The following is a 14,852-nucleotide window of genomic DNA, read 5'->3' as shown; positions in this document are numbered from 1 at the left end:
AATACTTCAGTGGGCTCATCCAGCCACACGGCATCGGGAGGACTGCGAGTAGAACCAGGTTGTTCCCTGCCGCTGCTGCTGCCCACGCCCCTTCCGGCCTGTCCCCAGACGTGGCAATCGCAGTGGGCATCTGCAGAGCACACGGGGGGGGCTGTCACCCGCTGCCCCAGGATGAGAGGCCGGCCCCATGCTACCACGCCTCTCACCTGGTGTTGTGGGAGTTTTGTCGTCCGAACGCTCAAGAAAACCCACTTTGAGTGACCAGCTGAGCCAGCCACTGTGCAATCCCTCCAGTTCTTTGTCTTCATTCCCTTGGAGATCAAAAGGATGAGTTTTTTGCCCCGTCATCTGCAATTTTTCTAGTTGAAAACTTTGAATAGAATTAATGTCCATGTCAAGATGAATGAATCTTTTTGTCTGCTTATGCTCTCAAGTGTGTTTTAATTCTATTTTGTGAGATTGTGCTCATCATTTGGGCTTAACTGGAATTTATTAATTTTTTTAAAAAGTGATTTAGTTGCAGTTTGTGTTGTAAGTGTCGGTTATTGAATTTTTGGCAGCTATTGCCTAAGACTAATGGAAGTTGTTTATCTATATATCGACACAAAATAGTATGGGGGATTGCCTTCATTGATTTGATTGACAATGCCTCGTTTCATATGAGCTCTGCATGATACTTTTTTACATATTATAATGAACTATTGGACATTTCCAATATCTTTTGCTCAATGAACTCATAGTTATTATCAGGTGAATGTTATTACTAGAATAGAATCAACCATGAACATCATGTTCACATATCTGCAATATTCATGTTCAGAAGTGCAGTAATCATGTATGAACTTCCCTGTTTCTTCTTTTGTAATTCATTCCTTAGGATTTCACATTATAGTTAATAATGATTAGTTTACTAGTGCCATTTAGATCTAAATTTTAAATCTGCTGTACCATATTGCAGCATTATTTTAATTATTATATTGATATATTTATCAGTTTATTATAGACTTAAAGGGTATTTTTGTAATGGAGATATTTGGCTTTCCTCTGTAGTCATACTAGTCCATTTGCTTCATAGGAGTGGTGATTTTATGGCCATGCACAAAAGCTTCAAATTCTCGTCATAATTTTGTTTGACCCCAGAGTAACATCTGTGTAATTCAGTTTTAGAGTAATCTCTTCTGAACGTTTTTGGAAAAAAATACAATGTTTGAAGTACCTTGACACAAAATGAGGTAGTTATTTTTGCATTGGTGCATATTTTCAGAGTCCGTCCAAAGGTACTCTGCAGTTTGTTGTTGTTTGTTAATGCTTTCATTTGACTGTTGCATTGCATTTGCAAGCAGTCAGCAGTAAACTTTGAAAAGGTGGTAATATGGCACTTTTCAGCAGTTGGCCATGACCAAGCTGGCATCTCAAGAATCGCCTACTCTCTGGTGAAGACCGTAGACTTTGATTTACTTTGAAACTCATTTGTAGATGGCATGGTTCTATGCTGCAACTAAGTCGTAGTCATTACCCTGATTGAAAGATAGCACTTTGCATCTCATTGTTGCTGTATAGATTGAATGCCATATTTTGTGTGGGGTTCATATTTTTTTATCGTTTATTCTTTGATATTGCCTAAACAAAGCATGGACGTTGGGAAATGACTTAGGTGATGCCATAGTAAGTAAGCATCACGTTAGCAAAGACATATGAATTAAACAATTACAGAAACAAGTTCAATTCAGTAATAGCATAAATGAAAAATTGAACCTCACCTTTCAGTACACATTTTATGAGAAGTTTTTTTGGAAGAGATGTCATTTTTTGGTAGTTGGCACTTAAATCTTTTAAAGTTTCTGCCATATATGCTAGGTATTAGCTGCCAAGAAAGGGATGCAATTATATTAGATTCGTGACTTTGCAAGGTCGTCTATTGCAGTTGTCAGGTATGGTAATGTAATGTCTGGTGCAATTGAAGCTATAGCTTCATTTTATGGGAAGGAAATTTTCATTTCAAAAGTTTCACTATAGGTATATCTTTCATTATACTTTCCTTTCATGCGTTTATGATAAATAAATGACAATGTCTACTGTAATCACAATTGAAATAATTTGTGATAACTGCATTACAAAAATATGTAAAAAATACAAATAATTTGGTATACTGTGAATAAATAGGCTCACTGCCACACAAGCAGCTTGGTAGCATTTCTCGTATTTCATTAGAAAAACCATAAAAATGTGGTAAAGAGACACCCTGTAAGCTAGCGAGAAAGCATCAATTAGTGTCGTACACAACATGCTTAATATGAAATGCAGTGCACAATTTAAATGGAAAATCATCTGTCATAAAAAATATTGGCCAAGATTCCTCATGATGGTCCATCATCTCCATGAGGTGGGTGTCAAGGGAATGAAAACCAGCAAAAATGGTAAGGGAAAAAATCATATGTTTATGAAAGTTGAATATGAATAAAATCACAGTTATAATGCAATTAAATCACACAAATAATTCTAATGAAATTTGCTTAATTTAATCCCTATAGAGTCATGAATATAAAAGGTAGAAAATAAAGTGGCTGTACTCATAAAGAAAAGATGTGCATGGTGCTTCATGAATTACCTTTGAAAAATTGAATAAAATGATGCCCCATCAGAATTAAATGTGAACTAACCCTTGTAAATGATAACAGTTGAGGTTATTTTATATATATATATATATATATATATATATATATATATATATATATATATATATATATATATATATATATATATATATATATATATATATATATACACATACACACATATATATATATATATATATATATATATATATATATATATATATATATATATATATATATATATATATATATATATATATATATATATATATATATATATATATATATATATATATATATATATATATATATATATATATATATATATATATATATATATATATATATATACATACACATTCAAACACGAAATCCCGCCGAACGGCGAATAAATACTCATATATACAGAAACAGATATAAGGAAAAGGGATAGGAACACATATAAAGGACGAACACAATAGAGGTGGGGAAGGCGGAATCGAACGGATCACAAGAGTAAAAATATTTCCTCAACCGGGACTCGAACACCGGATCTTTCCACTTGCCGGGCGGATGCTCTTAACCACTTGAGCTATCGAGGATAGTCAATTTACCCTGAGATCCGTGGGTCTAATATGTCGCCAAGCGCCCCGATTCTTTCAGCCAAGAGATGGCGTCAGGGGGCAGTTTCACCCACCAAAGGAGAAATAGACAATACACAAGGAAAGGAAAGGACAGTGGGTTAGAATTCATACAACATCATACAGGAAAGGAACAGTGCGTTTCGTGGCACGCATAGCCAGAAGAAAGAGATGAGCCACATTGGCCAAATACACATTCAAACACGAAATCCCGCCAAACGGCGAATAAATACTCATATATACAGAAACAGATATAAGGAAAAGGGATAGGAACACATATAAAGGACGAACACAATAGAGGTGGGGAAGGCGGAATCGAACGGATCACAAGAGTAAAAATATTTCCTCAACCGGGACTCGAACACCGAACGACGAATATATATATATATATATATATATATATATATATATATATATATATATATATATATATATATATATATATATATATGTATATAAAATTTCTTCGAAATGGAACGCTCTTCGGCGACACACAAATATATAAAAATACAGATGTAGATTTTTAGAATATAGAGACACAAAGAAAGGACACTCACAATTTGTTATTTTACGTTTCGACAGCACGGCTGTCGTCTTCAGAATGGTGTTCTCGGGGAAGAGCGGAGAGGATGTGCGGGGGAGAGGTGGGGGAAGGAGAGGTAAAGGGACCAATAGGAAATGAACAAGGGGGTGGGGGGGATATGTGGGGGCAGCCAATTGATGCATTCAGTGGGCTTGGTTCAGCCCGGGCGGTTTGAATGATTGGGCCACCCAGATATGCGCCATCTCGTGGGTTCTCACCTCTATTATACTCGCAGATTTGGGAAGGATTTCAATCACCGAAACAGAGAAGCAGTCGTCAAAAGATTGGTTGTGGGAAGTGGTGTGAGTAGGAATGGGATAATTAAGAAAGGTGGGAGATTTGGTGGAATATCGGTGGTTATTCATGCGGAGGGAAAGTGTGGTCGTGCATTCGCCCACGTAGAAGGCAGGGCAGAAGTTTCAGGAGAGGCGATATATAATATTTTTTGAGGTACAGGTGGCGAGTGGTTGGGAGTTGGTACTAAGTGAGGGGGAGGGTCTTAAAAGATGACAGCATTTGCAGCGTGGGCGGTTGCATGGTGCGGATAGGGGCGGGGGAGAGACGGGGGTGCTTGAAGTTGGATTTGTGGACTTAAAGATGTCTCACAGGTTCAACGGGCGTTTAAACGAAACAGAGGGACAGTGTGGGAATAAAAGTGATGTGGACTGAGTGTTATTGATAATTGGGAAGAGGTCACGGATTAGATGTTTAATTTTGTGTGTTCCGGGGAAGAAAGTGGTGATAAGATTAGGGCATTTTGGGCGGTTTGGTTTGGGGAGGGGAGTGTATTGGGTTGACGGTTTTAGGATTTTACTATTTAGCAGTTCAAATAACAAATTGTGAGTGTCCTTTCTTTGTGTCTCTATATTCTAAAAATCTACATCTGTGTTTTTATATATTTGTGCGTCGCCGAAGAGCATTCCATTTAGAAGATATATATATATATATATATATATATATATATATATATATATATATATATATATATATATATATATATACACACACACATATATAACAAAAGGATAGAGATTAGGGCAAATGATTACTTACGGGATGATCAGTTTGGGTTTAGGAAGGGGAGAGGTACGCGTGATGCCATTGCAGTAATGAGATTATTACTATATTATATCGAGAGGAATATAGAACACAACCAGGAGGTATTTGCCTGTTTCGTAGATATCGAAAAAGCATTTGATACAGTAAATTGGGAAAAACTAATGAGTATATTGCAGAAAATAGGAATAGATTGGAGGGAAAGGAGGCTAATCCGCAACCTGTACATGTTCAGACTGCTCAAGTGCGGTCGGGAAACGGGGAGTCCGGATGGGCAGTGTTAGGAAGAGGTGTAAGGCAGGGTTGCCCATTATCACCGTTGCTGTTCAACCTGTATGCAGAGGAAATGATCAAAGAGGCATGGGAAGAACTGGAGGTAGGAATGAAAGTGGGCGGGGAATTCGTAAAATCGGCTAGGTTTGCTGATGACCAAGCTTTAGTGTGTCAGTCAGCCAAGGGGCTGCAAGCATTGCTGAGTGAATTGGAAATTCAGTGCGACAGGTATGGGATGAGAATCAATATTAATAAAACAAAGGCTATGCGATTTTCTAGAAAGAAAAAGGCCAAGCTTAACATTAAAATAGGAGGGCAAAAACTAGAGCAGGTAGAACGATTTTCGTATCTCGGGAGTGTTTTGGACCAACACGGTCAAAGTAGTCGGGACGTAAGAAGAAGAATTGCGCAAGGCAAAAAGTCTTTCACAAGGAGGAGGGAGTTGATGACGGGGAAGTTGAGTAAGGATATTAAGAAAAGACTCGTAAAAACTTTGATATGGAGCGTAGCTATGTACGGTGCGGAAACATGGTCATTGAAGCAGGAGGATAGACGCAGACTGGAGGCTTTTGAAATGTGGGTGTGGTGAAGAATGGAGAACGTGAAATGGACAGAGAAGAAAACAAATGAGGAAGTACTTGTTATGGTAGGCGAAGAGAGGGGTTTGTTGGCAGCAATCGTATGGAGGCAGGAAAAGTGGATGAAGGGGGTGTTGACCGGCAGTGGGATGTTGAAGACTGTGATAGAGGGTAGAATGTTGGGCAAAAGAGGAAAGGGAAGGAACAGGATAGGGATATTGGACGGGATGAAGGGAGGAAGAAAGTACTCAGAGATGAAGAGGGACCTGATATAGAGTAGGATGATGGATTTTGTGTTTTGTTAGGAGTAATAAAATATTTGTTTGGTTGTTGCGTTCATCCAAAAACATATATATATATATATATATATATATATATATATATATATATATATATATATATATATATATATATATATATATGCATTAAACTGCAGTTTCCTTATTATTTATATATATATATATATATATATATATATATATATATATATATATATATATATATATATATATATATATATATATATATGCATTAAACTGCAGTTTTCTCTAAGATCTTGCGTTGAGGGCCTCAAGAGATTTTTTATGAGCCATCGTACACTCATCCCATACTATCAATTTACATTCTATAAGAACTTGTGCCTGGCCGCTTGTTTTATTTATATGATATGTGGGATTTTCTTGTCGGGATATATTAAGTTGCAACTTAAGGGCAGAGTGGGCTGTTCTTCCTCCTTCCATTAATGTCGCTGCAATACCTGAAGATGCAATGGCTAGAGCAATTTCTCCATGAACCCTGATTTCAGCGAGAACTAAATTAATTAAAAATGTTTTTCCGGTGCCACCAGCAGCATCAAGAAAAATGATACCTCCTTCTTGTTTATCTACTTGATCCATTATTGTTTCGTACGCGAATTTCTTATCTTCATTAAGAAGTGGCTTTTTATCCGCGATGTATGCTTCTAAGTCTAAGACATTGTAGCGAGTTTCACGTATATAATCTGGATTAAATACACCCTGTTGATCTTGTACAGGTGCGAAAAGACCAAGTTCCATCAAAGTCTTGTTAACCATGGTGATACACTTTTCCTCCAAAATAATCAAAGTTTTATTAAAAATGTCGGAGTTGAACGTAATATCCAATGTAGGATTTTCACTTCGAACTTTAGCCAGTATATCCTCACTCTTGATTCTTTATATTTTTCCCATAATGTTTTTGGGTTAGATGGATTACAGGAGGTTATTTAGTTGGCAAACAAAATTCGGATTTGTCCTGGAAGAGAAATCAAACTGGCCTCTCGCAAATAGTCATCCCAGGGTTGATCTCCTTCTAGCAACCCTAAATTCTGGCAATCTTCTCTGAATGTCTCACATATTTCTCCGTTTACCGTTCTTAATTCTGCAAATGAGCGAGGTCCTCTAATGGTATGTAGAAGCATTCTTAAAAAATAACATTCGGCGTTGTTAGGATGGACTGTGTAGACTCGGCCCAATGCGTCACATGAATAAATATTATTCTCAGGATCAAAGTTGCCCATTTTTCTTGTACAAAAGACTTTCCTTGATGTATTCCACGTATAATATCTCGGCAATTCTGAATACAGTAGTGTTCTTGCAAAAGTATCCTGCTGGCATAGTTGGAAAAATGCTGTTTCTATGACAGCAAAAAAGTAAACAAATTACATACATACAAACAAACACTCTCCTTTATATGTATAGATATAAAATATAAAATATGCTCATGAATCAATTTACACCATAGTGAATTAGCATTACCATCATTCTTAAAACCTTGAATGTAAGAAAACTAAAAAGAGCTGAATGTGTAACTGAATACAGACTGAAGAATGAGGAATTGTTTTAGTGAATTAAGTTTGAGTAATATACCGTATTTTCCCGTTGATAAAGTGCACCTTATGTCTAACGTGCACCCATATCTTCGTAGTTCTCATGAATTTGTACAGATACCACGTGCCCAGAGCTTCATAGTTATCTTTAATGTGTATAGATGCCGCACATCTGAATATATAAGTCCCTTTAACCCTGTGTAGGATTCCATTTGGGTTGAGTGTGTGTGTGTGTGTCTATAGTTGGCCACTGGCCTGGAAGTAACATTCCCATAAACCTCTCTACAGAAGGGTATTCTGGTCGAGAGGTCGTGGTTGATCACTGTCCTGGAATTTCTTACCTAACACACCATCAAAAAGAAATTTGTTTTCCAATGCAACAATTTCAGAGTGTAAAAATCATTCGCCTTGACTGGGATTCGAACCCAGATCCTTCAATATCAGGTCGAGTGCTTTAGCCACTTAAGCTACCGAGGCGTCCTATTAAACTCTGAAATTTTGGGGCTTTTAAAGGAACAAGATGTTGTGACGAAATACCGTACATACAATGTCACAGGCATTCGTAGTCGTGCGCAAGGCGCCACTGTCCACGAGGTTAAAGCCAACTTTAAACACTTATGGTGTTTTCACTTTGACAAATTCCAAAGAAACTGCGGGAGATGCCGCAACAGTAACTTTTAACGGAGTCATCCGTTAATGTGCATTTCAATGCAACAATTTCAGAGTGTAAAAATCATTCGCCTTGACTGGGATTCGAACCCAGATCCCTCAATATCCCGTCGAGTGCTTTAGCCACTTAAGCTACCGAGGTGTCCAATTAAACTCTGAAATTTTGAAAATTTGTTTTCGTTGTGGGAAGACTGGTGCCAACTTATTACGGCTATAGGAGATTTCCTTTAATTTGTTTAGTTATGAGGCCATAGAGCTCAAGTTTCCTAGATTTTAAACTCTTTTACTGTAGTGAAAGTTGGAAGTTTTAATGATAAACTTCAGTCTATTGAAGCAGTCCGTCCCTGTAATGTCATACTTCCTAGCAATCTCAGTTACTTCTTTTACCCTCGTTGCTCTCATTGCTGTTTTTTGGTAGTTAATTCTAAAAAATACACTGCCATTTAAATTGAAAGGGCTCCGATTTATCATCTAGGGGCTACATTTATTCAATTGAGAAAATAGGAATAATTGTACCTTCCCACAGGCTCCTGCTATAGGGATGGGATGAGGTACAAGTGTGAACACATCCTGAATTAGGAAGAAATTGACAAGAAAAATGTAGTGGTCTCAAGTTCTTGTGCTCCTGTTGAAGCCTTCGTGACACAGCTACCAAAAGGCTTCCTCCAAGTGTAGCCTGGGGTGAGTGATTGTTTTAATTAGGGGTCCCGTGCACTCTCTTCTGAAGGTGAGGAGGAAATTCAATGAAGTTACTTTAGTCTGAAGCTTGACACCATCTCTCATGCCCGACTATGTAAGATAAAATTGCTGTCTTCATGCCGGAGGAATCTAGGAGAGATAGTGCCGTCCATATTTTAGAAAGGACTATAAATATTTAAAATGATTTCAAGATCATAAAAGTAGCATTTAAAGTTTTAGGGCTGCTCAATAGGCATGTACTATTCATTCCATACTCTCCAAAAATACACCTCTGTCTCGGCGATAACTTCCTCATTTGAGCTACATTTTTTTCTCGTGAGCCATTTCTTCATGTTAGGGAATAAGAAAAAGGTCACAGGGAGCCAGATCGGGTGAATACGGGGGGGTGCGGCAGCAATTCATAACCTAGTTAATGCAGTTTGGCGGCGACAACTCCGGATGGATGTGCTGGTGCATTATCGCGGTGAAACAGCACCTTCTTTTTTGCCAAATGCGGCTGTGTCTCCTTCAATTTTTTGTCAAAGCAGGCCAATAACTCACTGTAGTATTTCCCAGTGATGGTTCTTCCTTTTTCTAAAAATCCATGAGGATGACACCATTTGCATCCCGAAAAACCATCGCCAAGACCTTTCCAGCCAATCGGATCATCTTTGCCTTCTGTGGAGCAGATTCACCGGGAGAAATCCATTGTTTTGGTTGTTGCTTGCTTTTTGGTGTGTAATAATGAATCCAGGTTTCATCAACACTGATAACTCGACGCAAAAACACCTTCGGATCTCACTTAAATTGCTGCGAACACTGCTTCAAAGTTGACCGCTGGATCAGCTTGTTATCCACCGTGAGCAATTGCGGCACCCATCGGGCCAACAATTTTTTCATCTCCAACTTATCATGTAAAATATTAATTGCCGTTCCGGTCGACACACCCATGGCCTCTGCTCCTTCGCGCACTTTTGTTCGTCGATCAGCGAGAACCATGGCGTTGACTTTTTGAATGATTTCCTTGGTAACCAAATCTGCCGGGTGTCCTGGTCACTCTTCACAAAAACAGATGTTTGCCCACGTTTAAATTCGTTGAACCAACAACTAATTGTGGTCATAGATGGCAAAGTGTCCCCATAACAGCATCCAACTTTTATTTTATCCTCACATTTCTCCCCGTCCAAAAACAAAAAGCAAATTACCGAACAATACTGCTCTTTTTGCATCTTTGCGGAAATCACAAAACACGTCTTACTCGAATGGCTGCCAAATCTAAACTAACCTTTAAATCAGTCTGAAATTTGTTTCACCATCGTTTGATAGATGGCAGCACACAATGATAACATAAACTTCCCTTAGGAACGCCCTTTGTCGTCAAACACGGGTACTTATTGAACTGCCCTCATATGCTCTGAATCCATTTTTCCTGCCTCCTTTAGATTTCTCCCAGCAGTTTCTTTCCTCTCCCTCCCTGCCATGGTTAGAATTTCTCCACACCCAAAAGCCTCCAATCTTTGCATATCACCTTGCTCTAAGAACTAATTTTCCTCACTGAAAATAACCATGCTCCGTAACAAAGATTTTCCTAATCTTTGATTGAAATCCTTCCTGAATAACACTTGTCATCCACTCCCTCCATGAGAAAGTTCCTTTGCCTATTGCGATTGTTCTCCGACTACTCGGACCATTTTGGATCCAAACTATTCCGATGTAGATTAATGATTCCACATTCTCAAGTCTTTTCCTTCCAGTGAAAATTTAACTTATCCTTCTTCCTCAGTGACCTCATAGCCTTTGTTTTGTTTACATTAATATTTATCCCATTCTATCAAAAGTGATTGTCTAATGTATTTACCTTTAGGTTGTAATCCCTGGGAAGAGTGGCTTAGTGAAGCTTGATCATCTGCAAATATGGATCATTTAACAATTCCATAGAGAAAAATAAGAAAACATCATTTTGGGTATATTTTATTATTTTCCAACATAAGCTCCTTCATCTCGATACACTTATCAGAGCATTTCTCCAAGTGTTTTAAGCTGTCCAAAAAATAGGATTTCAGCTATGTCTGTGTTGGTGATGACCTCCTGGTTCAACGTGAATCATTATACGCCAAGACATTCATTCAAGTTTGGAAATTAAAAAAAAGTAGCTGGGCCAAACCTGGTAATATGGTGGATGTTGTAATAATTCAAACTTAAATTCCACAATGTTCACCTTTGAAATTGCACAGGTGGGCAGCTGTGCATTTTTTTAATGGAAAGGAATTTTTCCCCTTGTCGGAGGAAGCCTTTTTCCTTAATTTCTTCAACTGGTACAGTAATGATGCATAATACTCTGCATTTGTCGTTTGTCCTTTTTTCAAGTTTACATTTTAGACGATTCCACATGCATCTCAAGAAATTTTGGCCATCATCTTGTCGCCCTATTTTACTGTCTTTGAAGCCAGATGGCCTTCATTAGCCTGCTTTTGCTACTGTTCCCTTCTCTAGAGTGTAGTATTGTATCCATATTTTGTCAACATGGGAGTATCTACGCAAAAACTCTTCATGACATAAAAGCACCAAACCAGGCTCCCAATCAACCACAAGTTTGTGTTTATTCTCCACTGAAAGCAAATGTGCCACCCATCTTGCTGAGATTTTTTCAGACCCAATTTTTCATTTTTCCTTTTTGCAAATAATCAATTTAGATGATTCCCTGTGCATTCCAAAACACCATGGCCATCTCCTTGTCAGCCAACTTCTCCATTGGTTGTATTTTCTAAGGAGTTATTGAACAACCCACCTTTAACTGAGGAATTCTCTGAATTCCTCACTGACTTTCACTCCTTCCTCTACTGCCTGTTCTCCCCATACCTTCCTTACTATGCGTTGCCTTTGCATATACAGGGTCTATACAATAAGTTTTGGACAAGGTTCCAAATATCAAAATTTATTGCTGTTATCATTACAATAACTTAATAATCTTCAAAATACATTCCTCCTGCATGGATACACTTAGTTCGAGTGTGCCACTTGTCAAAAGCCTGCTGGAAGTCGGTACCAAGAATACTGTTGAAAGCCTTTGTTGTCACCACTTGAACCTCCTTGATGGAGTCGAACTGATATCCTTTGAGCTCCCTTTTTATTCGCGGAAACAAGAAAAAGTCAGGTGGAGCCAGGTCGGGGCTGTAGGGGGGAGGGTGGTGGGGCAACATTGCCGCGCCAAATTTCTTCAGCAGCTAAATTTCCACCCGCGACAGTTTTTGTTCCTTGCTCAAGACTTTCGGTACCAGCTTCGCGCACACTTTCCTCATCGCAAGATCCTCTGTTATAATGGTGTGGACGGTTCCGACTGAAAGGCCAGTCTCCTCTTATCACACGTCACAAAAATCCACATCCTGTCTCAATGCATGCCCGGAGGCAACTGAACTAAAATGCGCCTGTGTGGTGGGGGACCCCTCTACCAAGCCAACCAGTCAGTTCACCATTCACCACTCCGTTGAGGCTTCAGCGAACCAGTGCCGATACTTACTGTACAGACCCTGTATATTGAAAAGAACAGGTAGGCCCTGTGTTTCTGCACTGCCCATCCCTGTAATCTACTTCTATTCTCTGTAGCTAATTCATTATTTATACCGGTTTACTACGTCAAAAACCTCAAAATCCTCAAAAGAGATAAGTACATCTTGATAGTACTCTGTTCTTTTCTATTTGTGAACTTATTACTGCTATGGCATCACGCACCTTATCCTGAATCCAAACTGATCGTACCCTGAGTAACCACTTACCATACCGTAGCTGTTTGCAAAATTATATTTATTGTTCTATAGTCATAGCATATGACTGCCTTTGCCTTTTATGTTATCTGAACTAAAATTAATCTGAGGAAATCTTCTGGCCAAAGTCCTTCTCATAAATGCAATGAATTATCCCTTGAAAGCTCATCCATTCATGTTTTCCAAAGCACTGAATTATTTTTCAGGATGTTACCTATCTGCATGGCCGTATTTAATTTTTGTTTGATGTAGAAATGTATTTGCTTTTTTGAACTTGTTACAGGTATTCATGAAATTTTAAATGTTTATCAATAATATTTGTTGTTTTAAATAATGATATTGTGTGTGAGCAGCATGTTGATTATATTTGAAATTGTATTCTTTTATCAATTCATTCATGTCGTTAGACATTTCACTGTGGCCACAGTTCATGAGGAATGACCGAAAATGGAAGGTAATGTTTTTTTATCTATGGGAGAAAGGATGACATTGCTTTGAACAATCACAAGATACACGTGGTATCTGGTCAAGTGCTCAAAAAAGTGATGGTGTAATGGGATGGAGAGGTGCCCTTTTTAAGCGAAAACAAATGGGACTCCTGCCACTGCTGTTTGCAAGAATGGTCTACTTGAGCTACTGAAGAGAAGGGAAAGTACAAGGGTAATCCCAAAAGTACCTGACCCAACAAAGAAAGCACAAAAATTTGGAAAAAATTTATTTATTTTTCAACATAATCTCCTTTCAGCTCTATATACACTTTTCCCAGTGATGTTCAATGAGTTCAATACCCTTTATATAATAAGAACTGTCTTGCTCCTCAAAATAGCCATTAACCACTCATCTGGGTATTTAATTTTTTCGTGTACAACGTGGGTATTTAATTTCACACTGAGTCCAAATTTCTATTTTTGTTGTAGGATGATTAAACCCAAACATTTCAGTATTTTTTTTGCTGTATAAGAACAAATATTTTGAGTAGTCGTTTGAAATGATGAAAATTTTTGGTTTAAATTTTTGTATTAATGATAGTCCTTCATTATTAAACAAAGTTAAAAACAATAACAACTTACTAATTCGTAAAATTAATGAAAAAATCAGCGTAGAATGAATGTTATTTAAGATTTATAGTTAAATCAGTGGCTACAGAATGTTTTGGCAAATGGGCAACATGTAAATTACAATGTTAGAAATTTTGTAAAATTATGGGGGAAAATAGGCAACCACCCATTACAGTTAATTTTTTTTACTCTTTTTCAGTAAAAAATTTTTAAATGATTACAATGCTTCATTTCTACCCAAAAAACACTTCACTCATTTATAACCATCATATAAAAACTGCTGGACAGAATGAAATTGTTTGAAGCACATTTGAAGGAAAGTGAAATTCTAAAAAAATTTTATGGTATATCATGACCATTATTTTAAATTTGCTGGATATCTCTTAGTTTTACTCTAAAAAAAACCATTTATTTTTAAATTCAATGAATATCTATTTTTAGAAATCATCATCAGTATGGTATACTCTGAAGCATGGAGCAGGACACAAACCAATACAACAATCAGGACACCAGTGTTTTGTTTCTTTCCTTTTCCCCACTTTATAGCATGCGATACATCTTTTTTCTGGGCACTTTTTGGTTGTTGGGGGGACGGTAACAGTAAAATGTTTTTTGGTAAGGCGAGATGGCTTAAGGGATTTAGATGGACTTCCTTGGACTACTTGGACATCTTTTTCATACTTAGCTACCAATATTTCAGCTGGCAAGATTAGAAACCCTTATTGATTCAGTTTCCCCTTATTCTTTTTAAAAATGGTATAAGCATTCAACATTGTCATGTCCATCAAGTGCCGATGACTTGCAATTTTGTACATGTTCATGAGCCTATCGCTTCTGTCTACCCCACCCATATTCTTATTGTAGTCTTCTACGATAATTGGTTTCATCACTTTTTCCCCCTTTTTCTGTTTCGCACATTTCAGTTCCATGAATTGTGCCCACCATTACCACATCTCTTTTGTCCTGCCATTTCATTCACCGGTACCTAATGATGACGCCTAAGCGTTTCAGCTATTAATACTAAAATAAAGAACAATGGAAATATACATTGTGTCCTTCATTTAATGGACATTGTCTTCACTAAAACACAAACGGAAGAAAATAATACATGGAGC

The 14,852-nt window shown here is 37.6% G+C and overlaps 1 protein-coding gene across 1 annotated transcript in view; it reads left to right on the top strand.

Annotated features, from left to right (window-relative positions):
* LOC139699002 (rho guanine nucleotide exchange factor 7-like) overlaps positions 1 to 14,852 on the top strand; it is a 116,968-nt gene that overhangs the window by 83,925 nt on the left and 18,191 nt on the right. The gene's annotated exons all lie outside the window — the stretch shown is intronic.

This window comes from Hetaerina americana, unplaced genomic scaffold, assembly GCF_022747635.1.
Source record: "Hetaerina americana unplaced genomic scaffold, ioHetAmer1.1.p SCAF_9, whole genome shotgun sequence".
Taxonomy (NCBI): Eukaryota; Metazoa; Arthropoda; class Insecta; order Odonata; family Calopterygidae; genus Hetaerina; species Hetaerina americana.
The sequence above is the reverse complement of the archived record's forward strand: the minus strand, read 5'-3'. Positions and strand labels throughout refer to the sequence as shown.